Consider the following 19988-nt stretch of genomic DNA (forward strand, 5'->3'; position numbering starts at 1 on the left):
CTAATTACATGTTTAGTGTAAAGAAAATTCCGAGGACATTCCCTTATTTACTTTCTTCTTATGTCAATAGATGAGAAGACACTGGCATTCAGATGGAGGTGAGAACAGCTGGCTGCTGATGCCAACTCACCTTTCACAGCCTGAATTCAGAGCAAGACAAAGCAAACAGTAGAGACACCAGAATTAAATTGCCTTTAAGCCCAATCCAGGCAATCTGCCCATTGATCTGCAGCAAGCACAAGTGCTGATGAAATGGCTTCTGAAATGAATTGATCCCTGGGATCCAAGAGTGAAAAAAAATTCTTGAGTGATTACTATGCACTAGGCATTTCTTAAATGGATGCTTCATCATAACCCCATGAGGTAAGTATTATTTTTATACTCATTTTGTGTGCTCAGTCGCTCCGTCATGTCTAACTCTGCAGCACCATGGACTGTAGCCCGCCAGGCTCCTCTGTCCATGGAATTTTCCAGGCATGAATACTGGACCGGGTTGCCACTTCCTACTCCAGGGGATCTTCCCAACCTGTATCTCTTGTGTCTCCTGCATTGGCAGGCAGATTCTTTACCACTAGTGCCACCTGGGAAGCCCCAAACTCATTTTACAGTGGTGGAAAGCAAAGGTTGAAAGGATTAAAAGCATCTCCAAGGTCAATCAGCTGGTAAATGAGGTATGGAAATCTGGCGCTGAAGGCAATACTCTTAACTATGACATCGCCTTTGTGGCCAAGAGGGCTCCTTTCCTGGCACTTCACATCTCCCATGTTCTCACACTAAGGGAACCCACGAGTTCTGAGATCTATGTCAGTCATGGAAGTTTTCCTCAAAGAAAACTCACAATGTGAAGCTAAATTATAGTACTGGTCATCCCTCACCTGCTCCATCTTCCTCGTTTGGCCTTATTCCAAGAAAACGTCTGGCTCCAAAGCCACCTTTTGGGTGACAGACCTCCCATATGTGGCTTGTTTCTCAGTGCTATGTCACTCTGCTAAGCCTTCCAATCTGGAAACCATGGTTGTATCCAGCACACTGGCAGACAGAGAACCTTCTGCAAAGTGTTCAGGGAATGAAGCAGACTGTACAATTCCCAGGCTTGTTAATGAGAGCTGTATGTTTAATTCCCCAGGCTCTAAGTAAGACCCAGGGGTATTCTTTTTTAACTCAGGAAAAACATAAATGCAAATAATTCCATACAAACACAACTGTCCTGAATTAGAACTGCTCAAATGAGCCTATGCACAATTATTCCAGCTCCTGATCATTACTAATCGAAGCTTATGTTTATACCATAACATTGTAACACACTCCAGACAAATGGGCTCCATCTCTGAAGTAGGGACTTTTGTCGTATTTTCTTTTGCTGAGCTTTATACATCCTGAGTCATTGTCAGCATCCTACTAAATTTTAAATTCAATTCCTTTTATTTTATAACTTTTTAAATTTTATCTGGAGACATAGTTAAACAAAATCTGCTTAAACCTAAAGACCTCTTTAGGTCTAGAAACTCTAGATAATAAAAAGAAACAAGTCAGATCACACTGTCTGGGTAACGCCAGCAACATGGAAGAAAAGTTCATCAATAAAATTATTGCTCAGCTATAAATGTTCTTATCCCTTGTGGCTCAGATGGTAAAGAATATGCTTTCAATGCAGGAGACCCAGATTTGATCCCTGGGTTGGGAAGATTACCTGGAGAAGGGAATGGCAACTCACTCCAGTAGTCTTGACTGGAAAATCCCATGAAGAGAGGAACCTGGCAAGCTACAATGCATGGGGTCACAAAGAGTTGGACATGACTGAGCAACTAATACCTTCACAAATGTTTTCATTGAAACATACCCCCAAACAGTTTCTCTTAGATTTGCCATAGAGGACAGAGGATGTGATGTTGGTTTTTGTTGACCTGGGAGACAGACAAGGAAATTTAGAGGATACTACAGACCATAACGAAGTCATCAACTTGTGATGGTGTCAAGCCCTCCCTGGAGAACAAGTAAGCTACCTGATTCCTTATTAAGTCTCTGAAGTCCAACCAGGGACACAGGAATAAAAGGTGCCCCCCGCCCCGTGGCTGATTCATGTCGATGTATGGCAAAAACCATTACAATATTGTAAAGTAATTATCCTCCAATTAAAATTAATTAATTAAAAAAAAATAAACTCCCTGCACTCTCTTAAAAAAAAAAAAGTGTCCCCACCTGATTTCAGACTGAACGAAAATCATAGCTAGGTCTTATCAAAAATTAAACCCTTAGGAACGGTTACTAACAGAGGAGAAGCTGAGTGGTGTGGGTACTGCTTCTGGTACATTTCCAAACTTCAGAGATTCTACCAAAATATCTTTCATATCACACTCCCTGAGCCCCCAAAATCTGGTATAGAAATTGGCACAGTGGGAGGCGATCCACAGATGTCAGCCTTCCTGTGAATCTCTGTTCTCTCATTGGAAAGACTCTTCCCTTGTCCCTACTGACACCTGGTCTTACCTACACCACACCTTGTATACAATGTTCGCACACCTTCCCCAAAGGCAGAAGGTGGCCTTCTTAGCTTCTCTAAATCAGTTATTTAATATTTAGTGAAAACACGGGCTGTTCTTCACTGGTGTCTTTCCTGACTCACAGGCCACCTCCTGATCCATTCCACTCTGCCTGCTCCACCGTGATTTGGGCTGGAACACCTGCTCCTCCCCCATGTCCAGTTTCTCCATTTCCTTCCCCTCCCTCTCTCCTTGAGTCCCCATTTGAACAAAGAGAGTAAGTTGCCTTATTGCTTACTATTTTCTGGAACTCCCTTGCCCCTTTTAAAACTTCCACTGTTCCACAGTATTTGGAAATTTTGTAAGATAAACTTGGGAAAGCCAGTGTTCTATCTCCAATATTGCCCCTAATTTAAAATATGTCCCTGGATGCTCTAGGATCTACCAGAAGCGAATCCCTCAACACAAGAATGATAGGTTCCCAAGCCCTGGCAACTGATTATATTTAGGTTGACAAATCAAATTACAGTGATTTCTCCTATAACAATGAATATGTGTTCCTAACTCGCTTCGTGTTATGGAATTTCATGCAATAAAAATAATGAAAGATAGCAGATGCTGCTAGAGCTTCAGTCATATCCTCTTACCCTCATCACTTTTTAGCACATGGACCAGACTTATCACAACCTGTTCACGTGACTATTTGTTTGGCTGAGGTCTCTCTGGCCTCTGAAGCCCTCTCTGCCTGTCCATGTGGAAGACTAGGGATGCTGGGAAATCAAGAACTCCCAGGAGTCGCTCTAACTAATGTCTAACAGGAGTCAGAGTGTAAATACCCCAGCTCCCTTGCCCCTCAGGTGGATAAATCAGGAGCACATGTTCTGCACTGGCTCCTTCATTTTCTTCAGAAGGATTAAGTTCCAGCTGCCACAGCTGTAACTATCCTCACACACGCTTTGTTGGCTGTCTTCTCCTTATTTCCCCACTTCCTTCCAGCATTTTCTTCTCCTCTCATTTAAATGACTTGCACTTGAGGTCCTGTTTCAGGGTCCTCTTCTGGTGGCCCCAAAAGAAAACATGGGCCTATGGGACAATGGGGCTGGGCTAGACACCCCAAACTTTTTCTGTTTTCTAAGTAATATACCATAAAGTAGAAAAATAAGAAGAAAGAGAAACAATAGCACTGCTAAAATGGCAAACATTTTAAGTTCTTAATACATTAAAGAAAATAACATGATTTGGCAGATTACCTTAACAAATATCATAATTTTTTTTTCATGGAAGCATGCATGTGAAATCTATGACTTCTGAATTATGAAGAAGAGGTGGAAGACACAACATCTGAATTTTTAGGACGAAATGTGGTAACATCAGAGGTAGATACCTCTGGCTCATCATTCTATATTTTTTTCTTCTACATTGACTTAAATTAGAAATCCAGGCTTGGGGTTTTTTGCCGGTTTCCTCTTTTAATTACAAAAAGTTCTAGTTTGCTGTATTTGGCATTAAGTCCTCATATTCCGTTCACTGGGGGTGCTTTCAAACCACATTTAAAGCACCATTTAAATAACTACTCCACTTAGATAACTACCACACAAGTTATCTTAGAAGTGAGAATTTAATATAGGAGATTGCGTAACTGGGTAATGGATGATTGAAAAGGCAAAGGGAAAATCTGGGCAATTTTAGGAAGCACTCACCACTCCTCAGTTCAGTTCAGTTCAGTTCAATCACTCAGTCGTGTCCAACTCTTTGCAACCCCATGGACTGCAGCATGCCAGGCTTCCCTGCCCATCACCAACTCCCAGAGTTTACGCAAACTCATGTCCATTGAGTCAATGATGCCATCCAACCATCTCATCCTCTGTCGTCCCCTTCTCCTCCCGCCTTCAATCTCTCCCAGCATCAGGGTCTCCTGGGGCTAAGGAAATGTAGAGAAAAGGAGCAGAACCCAAGAAGATTATCATATGACCAAACCAGACTTCTGGGAAGAAGTTTCTCTGAGACGCAGACTTCCTGGGCTAAAACCAGGAGAGTCCTAGGCAAACGGGCATGGCTGGTCATCCTCGAGGAAGCAGTGGGGCCTGACTGGTGGTGTGATACCTCAAGTACTTACAGGAGGGGCCCCACAGAGCTGGAACTCAGATCTCTGATTGGGAGGAACCTGCCAGCTGGCACTGATACCTCTGCGCTGGTGGAGTGCAGGAAAAGACTGGAAACAGGAACCAACTGCTGCTACTCCAGGTTCAAGCCTCCCTCTAGCATCTCCATGGACAGATCCCAACAAGAAACAGCTGCCAAAGGGCGAAGCAGAAATATGGCTTGCTTCAAGCACAAACGGCGGGTCTGAAATGAGAGCAACAGCTTAACAACCAGCACAGGCACCATGATGTTCTTGGCTCAGTTTTCACTTCTCACTTCTCTCTCTGTCTCTCCCTCTGTCTCTCTCTCTCTGTCTCTCTCTCTGTCCCTCTGTGTGTGTGTGTGTGTGTGTGTGTGTGTGTGTGTGTGTGTGTGTGTGTGTCTCAATCTCTCTCTTGCTGGCATTGTCTCTGATGAAGACTCCTTCAGACCTACCACCTACTCTCTCATTCTCATACCTTTTAAAACTTTTCATTATTTTCAGTTTCTCCTCAATACTTAACATCTTCCTTTTTGCTTATCACTGGAATTTTTATAAGGACTCGTTCATGTTTCCATTGCTGTATTAAACAATTTTTATCCACAAAACATGCAAGCTCAGGAGAACGGCATGATACACACTCGCAGAAAAATGTGTAAGGATGAACTGAGGCACTAGAGAGGATGAGATGTGCTCCCCTGTGGGCTATTACAGCCACCTGCGTGGCATTTTCACTGTCATCTGGCATTTCTTGTTAGTGCAAAGCTTAGTTGCTGTGTGACAAAAAAATATCTCCTTTAAGCAAAGCTGGTTTTGCATTTTGGTGATTTTATCACCCTACATATCTGACCCAGAAGAGCCAATTCATGCATCAGAGACAGGCATTTTAGCAGGAGGCTTGGAGTGAGAGCCAGGGCCACCTCCTAGACCTGAAGTGGAGAAGGACAGGACTCCTGGCCTCAACCCTCTTTGGAGTTTCTCCACGTGTCTCAATGGAAATAGCTTTACAGCCTCTCTTATCTTTCCTATTTACCTACAAGACCACTAAGCCAACCTATCCCTCAGGATTTACTTGATAACATCTTAGGCATCTATCTTTACTAACTCTGAGCAGACAGGCAGGATTCACACAATGGGACTATCACATCTGTATTTCCCAGGAATTCTCAGAATATTTCAACCACAAATACAGACCCATCAGGTTAGCAGAAGCAAGAATTCACGACCCAGGCAACACTATCAGGTGCCCAAATTCCCCACCTCACCCTGCCTGAGTTCCTACACCAGCCACCCACTAACTTCCCAGGGTCTGATAAGGGTCTGGTAGTCAGACAAAAAAGCTAGAATCCTTGACTTGTTTTTTCAAACTACTTTACAAAGCACAATGTACTGCAATAAAGACTTTTAACGACTTTCATCTTCAAAGAAACACCAAATTATGTTATAATTTATCTGAAACTTTAAATTATTTCTGGGACTGTTTCATGTTTTCAGTCTCTTGCTTCACACACATTACTCACAATTCCTGAGAGGGTCTTGGATGTGAGCTCGGCATTGCAAAATAGGTCACTGGCGTGCCCGAGCCTGATTCCTGCAGCCTGAAAACGTTTCCATTTCAAATGTAAGCAACTATAAACTTTTTATTATGAAGGCAAATTTTAAGAGGCTTCAGCTGCATGTCTGAGCCACCTTCTGGGTGCTGCTACCCAGGGCACCCCCATATGACACAGAGAGCTGATCATACCAGGATTGCCGTGAGGTCTACATATGAAACATCATCACCACTCAATTTGCATTTAGCTTTTACTTAATGATGTAGTCGTTAGACAGGCACTCACTGAACCAAGGAAACAAATACATTTCTGCCTTGGAAAGCACCAAGAATACAAAAGAACTTTAAATAAGTTTGTCCCAAAAAATCATTCTTCTGTCCTGGTGGGGAACATTTTCCACTTCCTCACAAGCGGGTTTCCTTCTGATTTTTGGGCTCCTTTGATTTTTACCCACGGCAAAGGCCCACCTGGGTCTTATGCCTTTAATGTCAATTAGCCACAATGACAGTAAAATCTGAGATATGAAAACAGTTCCTTAACCACAAGACAAGCAGGTTTAGAGAGTGCTCACACCAAGTAGCAGCAACCACATTTGGCCCTGGATCAAGGACAATGTTGATGCCAGCCAGTTCTAAGACCTTCTAGGACTAAGAATGCTTCCCAGGACCAAACATCTCAGACAGGCTTTATTTCTAGTTCTATAAAAGGTAGCAAGAAGTTCCAACAACCCCTTAGAAATACTCAGTGGCTTGGACTTCCCTGGCTGTCCAGTGGTTAAGGCGTCACCTTCCAATACAGGGGGTGTGGGTTCAGTCCCTAGTTGGGGAGCTAAGATCTCATATGCCTCCAGGCCAAAGAACCAAAGCATAAAACAGAAGCAACATTGTAACGAAATCAATAAAGACTTTAAAAAAAAAAAAAAAAAAGAAAGAAATACTCAGTAGCCCAGAATCCTGGGAACAGGCTCAAAGGGTTTTGGGTAGGAAATTCACTAAGCACCATTAAATTAGGATGCTGATGTGCTTAGGTCACTAACTCGTGTCTGACTCTTGCGACCCCATGGACTGTAGCCCTCTAGGCTCCTCTGTCCATGGGAAGTCTCCAGGCAGGAATACTAGAGTGGGTTGCCATGCCTTCCTCCAGGGACATCTTCCTAACCCAGGGATTGATCCCAGGTCTCCCACATTGCAGGTAGATTCTTTACCATCTGAGCTCCTTCTTCCTCTACTCTGTGCTATCCTGTAGTTCCAAGTGATGTGAGCAATCTGGAGGGGAGGAAAAACCCCCTTTCCTTGCCCATGCTGAGGGTAACACCACACTCCCCACAGGAACCACAGGTTACAGCCTACCCTCCATACCAACCAACAGTCACACCCCACTGCCAACATGAACCACAGGTCTTACCCCACTCCTTACACAAAGCACAGCTCATTCCAAATGCTCCATACTAACCTTTGAGACTCCAAAAGACTCATTTCAGGAAGAATATATAAGTTCTGAGCATACTGTGTGTGGTGGTTTCTTTGTTTATTTGATCATTTCATTTTATTTTAACTCAGTCCAAGAACATATAAGCCTCATGAGGAAAAGAACTCTGTCTGCCTCAGTGGTGCTCCCGATCACCTGTCTAGCACAAGACCTGTCACAGAGTAGACCCAATAGTATTTGGTGAATGAATGATGTAAATGGAAGAAGGAAAGCATGCCCTAAAAGAAACCACTCCTAAGGTGATTTGAGCTATGGATATACAAAATCAGCCTAGGTTAAAATCCTTTTCAATATTAAAAAGGTATCTGCTTTTAAAAAATTTAAATTTGAAATTTTTAGTCTCTATTTCCTTTGAAATTATTTCTGAAAATTATCAGTTCCACTGCTTTATATGCTTTATATGTCAAATTGTGATCCTCTTTCCACTTTATATATATCAATGATTGTATCACAAAGTGATATACAATAATATGCAAAACCAAATATGGCATGCATCTCTTCTCCCTGTACTTCTTTTCTTAACGAAGGCACAAACACATCACTCAGGAACTGTGTTTGTCTCAGTGAGAAGCTCTGTGCAGGCAGGGACCTAACTTAATCACCATCACCTAATGCATTGCCAACACATAATAGATAGTCGAGAAATATTAGGTAAATGTAAGTTACATGGGCTCAGGCAATTGCTTCTGTTTGGATGCCCTTCTTCTCTGTGAAAGACATGAGTCTTATAATTTAGGGTAAATCCAGCTTCCTCCAAGAAACCACCCACTCCAGTAGACATGCAGACATAGAGAACAGACTTATGGACACGGGGCAGGAGAGTAGGAAGGAGAGGAATAGAGTGAGTAGCATGGAAACATATACACTACCATATGTAAAATTGATAGCCAGGGGAATTGGCTGTATGACTCCGGGAGCTCAAACCGGTGATCTGTGACAACCTAGAAGGGGTGAGATGGGACAGGAGGTGGGAGGGAAGCTAAAGAGGGAGGGGACATATATATACCCATGGCTGATCCATGTTGATATATAGCAGAAACCAATCTGATATTTTAATAATCCTTCAATTAAAAATAAATAAATGGTTGGATGGCATCACCGACTCCATGGACATGAGTTTGAGCAAGCTCCAGGAATTGATGATGGACAGGGAAGCCTGGCATGCTGCAGTCCATGGAGTCACAAAGAGTCGGACAGGACTAAGAGACAGAACTAAACTGAAAAACAAATAAATTAAAAAAAAAATCCTTAAAAAGAAAAGAAGCCCCACACTCAACAATAATCTCTCCTTTCCTTATTCTCTCATAACACTTGGTATATACTTATCATCAAATTAGACTGAGAGCCCCTAACTGACAAGGATGTTCTTGTTTTAAATTTTTTATTTACTTCACAGTGTTGAGTACAGTGCTTTCATGTGAAAGGGGCTTAGTTATAGTAACAGGAAGCTTTTGTAAAGACCTACTTTAAGTGATGGGCTTTGAACTATTTTAAGAGATTTCTATGATGAATTCATTTAATTCTCACTACAACCCTATGAGATAGTTAATATCAAGATCCCATTTTGCAGATGAGGAGACTGAAGCCCAGAGACACCCAAATAATTACTGGCCATGATTCAAATCCACATGCTCTGCCTTCCAAGTCTACTCTCCTTAACTTGAAGGAAACAAAACCAGCTAGACGGTCATTAACTAGTCAGAAGCTTACAGGATCAGCCATCCTTATGCACACAGGCACAAAAAAAGAACATAACAAATAAAAGCAGTAATGAACAGACACAGCCTGTAACTCACATGACTACGACAATAAGCGAGGAAGTAACGGATGCCCGTATGTCATTGAAGGGGTGCTCTGAGGTCACCCATGGAGAAGATTTTACAAGGTTGTGAAATATTTCCATTAAACATTTCCTGTCCTCTTACCCATCTGATAAGGGTTACACATCCATGCACAATGGATTTTTCTCCCATTCATCATTACACAGTGTACTTGAAGACTTTTCAATATTCAAGTATTTTAATTCAACACAAAATGTCCCTAATACCTCAACAAATAAATAAACAAGAGGTGCTGTTGGATGTATTCTTTTTACAGACTTTGGAATTAATCACAAATTTTGCTCTTCTTTGTCAAGCATGCTTTGCCATCTTGAAATAAAGGAAAACTGAATATGTCACAGATTTGAGTTGAGCCTGAACAGTAACCTAAATGGCTTGGGTTGAACATGCTTGTGTCTATCAAGATCTCAAGTAGCATTAAAATGCAAGTGTGCTGCTCCTAAGTCATTTCATTGCCAGTATTACAGAGACACATAACGATGGAATTTACCTATGCTTCACAGTGATCCTAGAATATTCTGTGTAAGCCATGTGCAGGGTTTCAATTATGACGAGATCCTGGGCAAGCACAAGTCAAACGTTTGTGCTTTCAATTATTTTTGACTGATCCCAAATATTGGCATCATGTAGTGATTTATAATGGGATAAAAAATCTCTGCTTCATGAGTGTGTGTTGAGGGTTTAAGAAGATGATACATGGGAAGCATTTGACAGGAGTTTAAATCACGGATGCTACCTGGTCGACAGGAAGGACAGAAGGTTTGCCTGCCCAGGCCTCCCCACCTCAGTGGCTGTTGCTCTGAGATTTGGAAACACCAGGGTCTGGATGTATTCCTCTGAAATGATGAGTCTACTTTTGTTACAATCTTATATCGTGTGATCTTGCGGAGGCAATTTTTCAACATCTATGAAAATTAAATTATACATCCCCTTGGACCAAACAAATCTACTTCAAGTAACTCATGCTCTAGATCTTTTCATGTGCATGCAACTCTTTGTTACCCCATGTAGCCCGCCAGGCTTCTCTGTCCATGGGATTTCTCAGACAAGAAGACTGAAGTGGGTTGCCATTTCCTCCACCAGGGGATCTTCCCCACCCAGGGATCAAACCTGTGTCTCCTGCAACTCCTCATTGGCAGGCTGATTCTTTACCACTGAGCCACCTGGGTAGCCCAGATCTATTTACATCTGATCCCAAAAATGTATGCAGAGACTTGTTTGTAATAGCAGCCAAATGTCCAGCAATAAGGGATGAGTTAGAAAGCATGGCTTGGGACTTCCCTGGTGGGCAGTGGTTAAGAATCCACCTTGCAATGTCGGGGATGTGGGTTTGATCTCTGGTTGGGGAACTAAGATCCCATGTACCAGAGAGCAACTAAGCCTGCACCCCAGCTACTGAGCCTGCACACCACAACTAGAGAGTCTGTGCACCACGGTGAAAGATCCCACGTGCTGCAACTAAGACCAGAGGCAGCCAAACAAATAAATATTTAAAATAAGTAAATAAAGTATGACTCATCCAAAGAGTGGATGGCTGTGCAAACGTGGAAAGGATGCGTGATCAATTTGGCACCACACTGAGATAGACCGGTAAGTGAAAGGAGTGAGGAGCCAAACAGTATGAATAAGATGCCCCTTGGGTGTTTTTAAAATAAGGAGAAGCATACATATAAAATGGGTATGTGCACTGACTATTTCAGAAAGGATTCCCAAGAATGTGGGGAGAGTTGTTACTCATGGAGCAGAACTAGAGATTGGGATCTGGTGGGAAGATCTACCTATCTTCATTATACGCCCTTTGGCAGTGTTTGAATTGTTTTTCCACACTGAAGTGTTAACATTTTCAATTTAAAAACCAGACATTATTTTCTCTACATGATTAGGATCAACATTTACCAATCGGACAGCGTGGCTTGCTTCCAGACTTCCATGTGAGTTGAGTGTAATGTGGAGCCATAGGAACTGGGCCAGAAATTCCGAACTCTGACAGGAAACACACACACACACATACACACACACACACACACACACACACACTTTCAACTGGTGTGTGGAAAATCCCTTGGTAAGGTTGCTTGCTGACCTAAACAATCATACTTTTTGGGTAAAGTGTGTCTACCTGGAGGCAAGTTAAAAGCAAGCACAGTGGGAAGATTTCCCTGAAGCTGCCTGGTGAAGAATACGTAGTTTGGGCAGGTTGGAACTTTTATTACCACTCAAAACACACCTCATCAAAACTGCCTAGAGAGAGGCTGTGCCAGGACAAAAACAAAACAAAATTTGAGCATTAATTTTTTTTAAATATGCATTTGTTGATGTTTCATCTCATAGATACTGGTCTATGTAGAACACCTAAAGAAGATGTCCACATTTGAAAACCTGAGCATGTTGCATAACTTGTCTCTAATTATACAGAAATGAATTATTAAGTGAAAAATGTAATTAGATGTTTAAAACGTTACTGATAGCTCACACTAACAAAACAAACTGCGAATTACATTTTTTTAGCATATGATTCAGGCAACAGTTTTATAGATTTAATGTCCTTGAGGAATATCAGATGTCCTCAAGATCTGGAGTTTGATTTAACTGAAAGATACAGGGAAAACTTTGTAGCCAGCCAATCCCCCATCGGCTCCATATCTAAAGAGGATCAAAAGCGTGCGTTATTCCAGCTAAGGTTAGCAATAATTTATGCTGAATAAATTATCTGCAGTTTAGCTGCTTTCAGCCAGGGGCACAAGAAGAAGTTATGCAATGCAAAAGGCTGCATACACCAGCATGTACTAACATGCTGGGACCAAACCAGGCTGGGCCCGTCAGAGGTGATCCGAGCCCAGTTTGTTATGGGCTTGGTGCAAAGCCAGGTCGCTGGCTCAGCTCAGAGCTGAAGCACCTTTCCAGTTTCCACCCACTCACCTTGCTTAACCTATCCCTCACCTTGTCTGACCTGCAACCGTGAAGTGTAGAAAGCATGCCTTAGAAATAAAATGGAAAAATAATGCACCATTTAGAAGTACAACATAAATACACATAGATGAAAGCTGCATGTTCAAAAAGATGCTACTGATAAAGGTGGCAAGAGGTAATTAATTTTCTAAACTAGAATGTATTTCAGATCTAGAGGATGCCTATAAACGCTGTGCCAAAGCTTTGGCACAGAAGTGGCAGGCAGCACAGGAAAAGTTCCAGAAAGATCCACCCCAAGAATCCCCTTTTTGGAGCTGGAGTTACATGGGGACTGGCTCAGTGTCCTTGCCCTTCTGAGAGAACCCAGCCCACCTACGCCTTTCCATGACTGAGCCAAAAAGAGGCAAGACCCTTATCACAGGAACATGGGCTTAAGCTGTCTAAAAGGCAAATGCATTAGTATGTTCAGTCACCTTGCGAGCTAATGACTAGACACTCAGAGCACAGGGGATCATTATTCCAGCATATCATCAGTGAACTCTCCAGAAAAGCTAATTAAGGGATCCATTAAAATGCTTACCCGAAAGTGAGGGTTTATCACAGAATCTCATTCGTATTTGAAGAATTTGCAAGATTTTCCCTCTGCCTGCTCCCGCCACCTTTCATTTCCTTTCCTGTGATCTCTAAAGATGAGCAAAATTAATTAAGGAGATTCTTATTTTCCTTTTATCATAATTTAGGTCTCTCATTATTTCCCCCTTTCGCTAACACTGTTTGCTATCAACCTGACATGGAAACCCAAAAGAACTAAAGGCGGACAAATACTATTCATATATTCCTCTGTCAAGAGTAGCATCAGGTCACACTTGCCCAGAAAATTCCTTATTCGCTTCTTTAACATCAGGAGTTAGTTGTCCTTCGATCACCTTCAGGTCTTTAAGTATCCTTTCTTGGTGTCCTCATGGCCTTGGTGTACCTTGGCGAGGTACGTACAAGCTGGGGATGGCACCCGTCCGGTAGAGCGTGGGGAGATACCCTACACGTTCTCTTTACATTTCCTTTGTTCCCTCATCTGATGGCAACTTATATTTTCTGTATGTATCTTGCAATAAATAAAACATCTAGGCATCAATGAGATGGTTGGAGGGCATCTCCAACTCAAAGGACATGAGTTTGAGCAAGCTCCAGAAGTTGATGACGGACAGGAAAGCCTGCTGTGCTATACAGTCCATGGGGTTCCAAACAGTTGGACACGACTGAGAGACTGAACAACAACAATTGTAGCGATACCTACATATCATCTGTAAGTAAAAATAAATAATCGTAAAGGAGGAATGTGGATTCAAAAGGTTTTACGGATGAGGTGAGCAGTCTCAGGTACCCATGGGCCAGCCTGGAGGACCATGGCATCAGTTTAGGATCATCTGCAAGTGTCATCCACAACCACGGGGAGCCCCTGCGGTGTGTGTGCACACCACAGCTCTCTAAACTGCTCAGATTCTATATCTGAAAAGAATGAAAGGCAGCCAGATTCCCGAAGGATTCAGAGTCACCTGTGATTTAACCTTGCTCATCTCATATTCACGAATTTTTAAGGAATGAGTAAGTAAAACTGCTCAACAGGCCCAGAGTGACTCTTGCCCCTAAACTGGGAAAACTATATAAAACAAACAGAAAATGCCACCTAACTTGTAAGTGAACTCACTGGATCCACAATCTAGCCTTTCTCTTTCTCTCAAAAGTAAGGTCTGAATTAGCACCACCTTTTCTTTTTAACTCTCTTGGATTTTTTTCAGTTATAAAATAATATGTGACTGCCATAAAAAAGAAAGATAAAAAGAAAGAAAGTTCCCTGTGATGGCATTTTTTTTCTAAAATCAAAACTCTAGAGTCAAGAATATACTGAGAAAAATATGCCATCATCACAATGGCTATTGCTTGTCCTAATAAGCCAGGGCTGAAAGAGACAGTCACAGTCTCTCACACAGTGGTAAACTTTTGGGGACCAACAAGGCATCAGACATCAAATTCTACATCAATGAATAACCCCCACTGAGCACATTTCTATGTCAGTCAGCTCAAAAAAGACCCTGGTGACTCGTGACAATGACAAAATCTTTCTGAATACTAAAAGTATTTCCCCTTCCCTTAATCTTTGCATTTACTACACTACCAACTATTAATGGAAAATTGATTTCGTTATTTCTGATGCTTCGTCTACCTTATCTAGGAAAAGTCAAAGGGAATCCCTATGGATACAGACAGAGGGAACCATTCTTTACACATTTTTGTATATGATTTGGAAAGCCTGAGAAAACTGACAAATCACAAGAAAAAGAAATTTGTGTCCTGTGGAGTAAAACTCAGTACCTGGAAATTTCACTGCAGGAAATTGAAATTGACAGATAGAAACTAGACCAGTTTCATAATATCACTTCACAAACTCACAGTGAAAAACTGTTCTGAAAGTTTAGCTCTATTTCTCACAAATACAATAAAATGACAGAACTCAAAGGGCATTAAGAGGTCATCTTTTCCAGCCTCCTGCCTCAGGCAAAGGAGGACTTCATCAGACAAGAGAAATGACTGCAGGTACTGTTTTGTTTCCCTTTCTGTTTTTTAAATATTCAGAGAGATATTTAAATTCCTCTTAGTTACTTGGCTTGGCCAGGGTCCAATCAGCCTTTTAGTCATAGAACTTTTAATTGGACTTGCAATTTAGTCTCATTTTCTTTTGTTCAATTCTCTATAAAGGATGAATTGTTGATTGGTATATTGTAAGAATATCCATTGATATACTTGAAAAGAGTAGTACTGCTTTAAATTTTCAGGAGTATAGTGAACTAGATACTCTAGCCAAACTATTTGCTACAAACAACTAAAAATACTTAATGAAATATAAAATCTATCTTCTAACTTGCATCAGTGAGTTGATAAGAAAGTAAGGAATTCTCAGAAGCAAAAATCCAGGTCACAGCCAGATCATGAATGAAGACCAGAGCCCCAAAACTTCCTCTCAAACTGATGTCAATAGGCAAACCAGATGAACTTGAACTTGGTCTTCGAGGCCTCGAGTACTGGAACAGCACATACAGCCTAAGATGGAACATAAAATAGGAGGTACACGCTCTACCCCACATAAAGATACAATGCCTAAGGGCTGTATACTCAACATACGTAAACCAAAAAGAAGTCCTCCACTCTCTAGGAGAGCACAAGTAAGATTATGTCTTGAACTTCAAAGCTGAAAAAAAAATCTTCCCTGCAAATTTTTAACCACAAAGAAGCCTGCCTCAGGTGAGCTTGGATTTCAAAATTAAAACAACTTGGTATTCTGGGAAAACAGCACTCTTATTTTAAAAGGATCCCAGGTTCACCATGCCCTCCAAATATCTGGCTCAAGCAAATTTAAATCATCTATGAAGGACAGGACACCAGCTTCAATACAGATTTGGTGAAGTCCCCACAGATACGCACTCAGAAAATAGGCACCACAGGGAAGTCACCAAAATCTCAAGGAAGCAAGACACCCTGATTGTGGATTGAGTTTTTAGAAGACAGTAAGTTTCTGGTTGAACAAAAAAAAAAGGAAGATAATAAACTCATAAGTATTTATTGTCTGATAAACTAAAATATGACCATTTTTCAGGAGACACAAGCTTCACTACCACCAAATTATAGGAATAACTGCATACACAGACTGATACATAAAGGAGGCGTGTTTATCTGTTGGTTTGATTATGTCTTCATTAACAATTTTCATTCTATTTACTCATGCACATGTATTGAATGTCTGCAAAAGGTGAGGGACCAGGCAGACAGATTGGAAATGCATGGTCATTCCCCTCCAACGACTCACACCCGAATAGGAACAATGAGAGACAGGAGTCAGTGGTTCCCTTGCTTTTCATTTGCTTAGTTTTCTAAGCGTCTATTAATTTTTTTCACATTTCATCAGATCTAAAATATTGACCTCAGTATTATTTGAAAAAACCTCAAAATTATCATATAAGCCATCGTGTTTTGTTTTTTTTTTTCCTAACACCCTTCCACCCAGAGCCTCCTGTCCTCCTGAGGATATATTGTTTGGAAATATAAACATGTAGTAAAATGATAAGGAAAAGCAAGAGAATGCTTAACATAAAAGCATGTGGGTTATATTTGCAATGAGAAGGAAAAGGTTTGGACCAGGAGGAATACAAATATAAAACCAAGAATTCAATCCCTGGCTGGGGAACTAAGATTCCGCACACCATGAAACACAGTCAAAATTTTTTAATCTCTATATGTGTAAATATATGCTATACATAAAATACATACATACATATATATATGACACATATATCTGTTAATCTTTTACATCAGGAAATTCTTTTATTTTGCCTTCACACATGACAAGATAGTTTAGCTGGAGACAGAATCCTATTTGATAATTATTTTCCCTCAGAATTTTGCAGGTCTTGCATTCAGTATTGCTGTTAAGAAATGCAATGCCATTTTGATTCCCAATACATTTTTTTTACTCTGTAAACTTTTAGGACCTTCTCATTTCCCCTGTATCCTGGTATGGCATAATGAACCACCTCTATTCATTCTTCATTCATTCATTATGATGGACACTCAATAGGCCCTTTCAACTAAAAGATTCATGTTCCACAGTTGTAGAAAATTTTCTAGTGCTAGTTTATTAATACTTCTCTCAGCTACACCCTCACTCTTCTCAGCTTTTTGAACTCAGTAGTCACAGGTTAGACTTCTGGGATCAATCTTCCAGTTCTTATCTTTTCTCTTATTTTCCATCTCTTGGTTTTTTGGTGTTTTGTTCTCTTCTATTTGGAGAAGAATTCAAGTTTATCTTCCAATCATTCTATTGGGATTTTATATCACCTATCATATTTCAATTTCCAATAGTATCTCATCCTTCCTGGTTACTCCTTTTCCACAGTCTCCTATTCTTCCTTCATATATGCAGTATCTCTCCCTATTTCCTGAACTAAACTTAATTTTAGTTTTCTAAATGTTTTCTTCAGTTTCCTGCCTTGTATCCATTTCTTCTAAAGTTCCTTTTTTCTCTTTGTTTTAGTCTCTCTCATTTCACATATCATCTCTCTCAAATGAGTAGTGATTCTTGGCTGTCCACTTGTATTTAAAACTTAAGCCCAAAAAACCTAAATGGAAGCTCTAGTTGCCTGGATTGGGCTTACTAGATAGTAGTTTTCACTACAGTGTGATGGGCTATTAACACAATCTTTTCATTAGACCTAACATAATGTCAATATGTAAAGGTCTTTTCTTTATGGTCATATTGTTTCTCCAGAGAAGACTCTATCTTCTGCCCCAGTTGGGTTTATGTGTGTGTGTTTAGTGGGGGCAGAGGAGGTTAGGATAAAATGCCTGACTTCTGACATGTTAGTATTAATAACAGAGTAGGGAAAGGGAACCAGAGGTCATTTACAAACCTTCACTTCATTCCTTGTATTTAATTATCCACTCCATCCTTGCCCTTCCCTATGCCTGTATGTACTGTGCTGTGCTAAGTCTCTTCAGTCATGTCTGACTCTTTGCTACCTATGGACTGCAGCCCACCGGGTTCCTCTGTCCATGGGATTCTCCAGGCAAGAATACTGGAGTGGGCTGCCATGCCCTCTTCCAGAGCATCTTCCCGACACAGGGATAGAACCCATGTCTCTTACGTCTCTTGCACTGGCAGGTGCATTTTTTACCACTAGCGCCACCTGGGAAGCCATATGCCTTGTCAGTAAATTCTAATTCTCTCTGGTTTCACTTGTCCAAAATGTAAACCTCTCACCCATGCCTGTGGAATTTGTCAACTGGACGCATGGGATGGGGCAGGACCCAAGGAATCCAACCACTGCATACACAGTGTTTCGGCCTGGTGCCTCTCTGCGCCCTGCCATCCCGTCTCAAAGCCTCAATACGTCCCTCCTCTTCAAGTTTTGGGTTGCTTGCTCCTCACAGTCTCCCTCTTGAGGGCACCTGGGATTGTTTTTTCCTCTACTCTGCTCTAGGCTTCTTTCATTTGCTGGTGTCTCCATTCATCTTCCTTTTGTGTTTGTGGGTTTACCCACTTTTACTTCTTTGCTGCCATTTTAATTGAATTTGGGGACAGGAGGGAGAAAAAGATGTATGGACATTCCACTATGACTGCAAGGAGATCCAATCAGTCCATCCTAAAGGAGATCAGTCCTGGGTGTTCATTGGAAGGACTGATGTTGAAGCTGAAACTCCAATACTTTGGCCACCTGATGCGAAGAGTTGACTCATTGGAAAAGACCGTGATGCTGGGAAAGATTGAGGGGAGGTAGAGAAGGGGATGACAGAGGATGAGATGGTTGGATGGCATCACTGACTCAATGGACATGAGTTTGAGTAAACTCCGGGAGTTGTCGATGGACAGGGAGGCCTGGTGTGCTGCAGTCCATGGGGTCGCAAAGAGTCGGACACAACTGAGTGACTAAACTGAACTGAACCAGAAAGAGTTGAGTTGAACGGGCTGGGTTATAACATGCGTCCATCATACTGTTCAGATTCTCTGTCAGACTTCCTTCAACCTATTTAAATATCTGGCTCCCACCTGAAAAGGCAGACACCGTGTTTCATCTCTGTTTTATTCTCAAAGCCTAAAACAATACATATTTGTTGAATGAATTAAATAAATTTTGAGGGTTTAGTTCTTGATCATTCACAACAAAATCATGACTATGATTTATTTGCTGAGCACCTTGAATATGCCAAGACCAAGTCTAAACACTTTAGAGATATTATTTTACCCAATTTAACCCTCATGACAGTGCTATGATGTAGATACTATTAATCATGCTTACAGATGGTAAAATTGTGGCTCAAGTGAGCTAAATGATTTGGTGACAGACGTACAATTAGCTAAAATGTGACCCAGCATTCATATGTAAATCTTCCTCAAGCCAGAAACCTTGCTTGTTCCATCTAAGTCTTCCCTGATAGCTCAGTTGGTAAAGAATCTGCCTGCAATGCAGGAGACCCTGGTTCAATTCCTGGGTCAGGAAGATCTGCTGGAGAAGGGATAGGCTACCCACTCCAGTATTCTTGGGCTTCCCTGGTGGCTCACCTGGCAAAGAATCTGCCTTGCAATGTGGGAGACCTGGGTTCGATCCCTGGGTTGGGAAAATCCATCTAAGCATGTTGCTCCCCACCAAAACCTGACATCAAGAGGGAGCAGCAGCAAGACTACCTACATACAGGCATGGCAAGAAATGGCTTAAATCCAGAAAGCATGTATCAAATAGAGATGGGATACAAAAAGAGGATTTGCACCAAGGTTAAAGGTCGTCAACCACTGATTTAAATTTGGCAGTTCAGACTTGAAAACTACTTTTCAAATTTCATAATTAATGTGTGTTGCATGTAGCAGTTTTGAAAGTACTTTCCAATACATTATCTTGTTTAAATTGCTAAACAAGGGCTTCCCTGGTGGGTCAACGGCTAAGAATTGGCCTGCCAATGCAGGAGTCACGGCTTCGATCTCTGATCCAAGAGGATCCCATATGCCACAGGGCAACTAAATCCATGCACCACAACTACTGAGCCTGTCTCC

At 41.4% G+C, this 19988-nt stretch overlaps 1 long non-coding RNA gene across 1 annotated transcript; it reads left to right on the forward strand.

The window, feature by feature from the left end:
- The first annotated feature begins 246 nt into the window (after positions 1 to 246).
- On the forward strand, positions 247 to 9564 carry LOC145521306 (uncharacterized). The gene is made up of 5 exons (XR_014065307.1): positions 247 to 363; positions 1851 to 1994; positions 2626 to 2757; positions 3765 to 3856; positions 9214 to 9564. It is a non-coding gene; the product is annotated as an uncharacterized LOC145521306 (long non-coding RNA).
- Positions 9565 to 19988: the final 10424 nt, after the last annotated feature.

This window comes from Giraffa tippelskirchi, chromosome 9 (assembly GCF_054371585.1).
Source record: "Giraffa tippelskirchi isolate mGirTip1 chromosome 9, T2T-mGirTip1v1.2.pri, whole genome shotgun sequence".
In the NCBI taxonomy this organism is placed as follows: domain Eukaryota; kingdom Metazoa; phylum Chordata; class Mammalia; order Artiodactyla; family Giraffidae; genus Giraffa; species Giraffa tippelskirchi.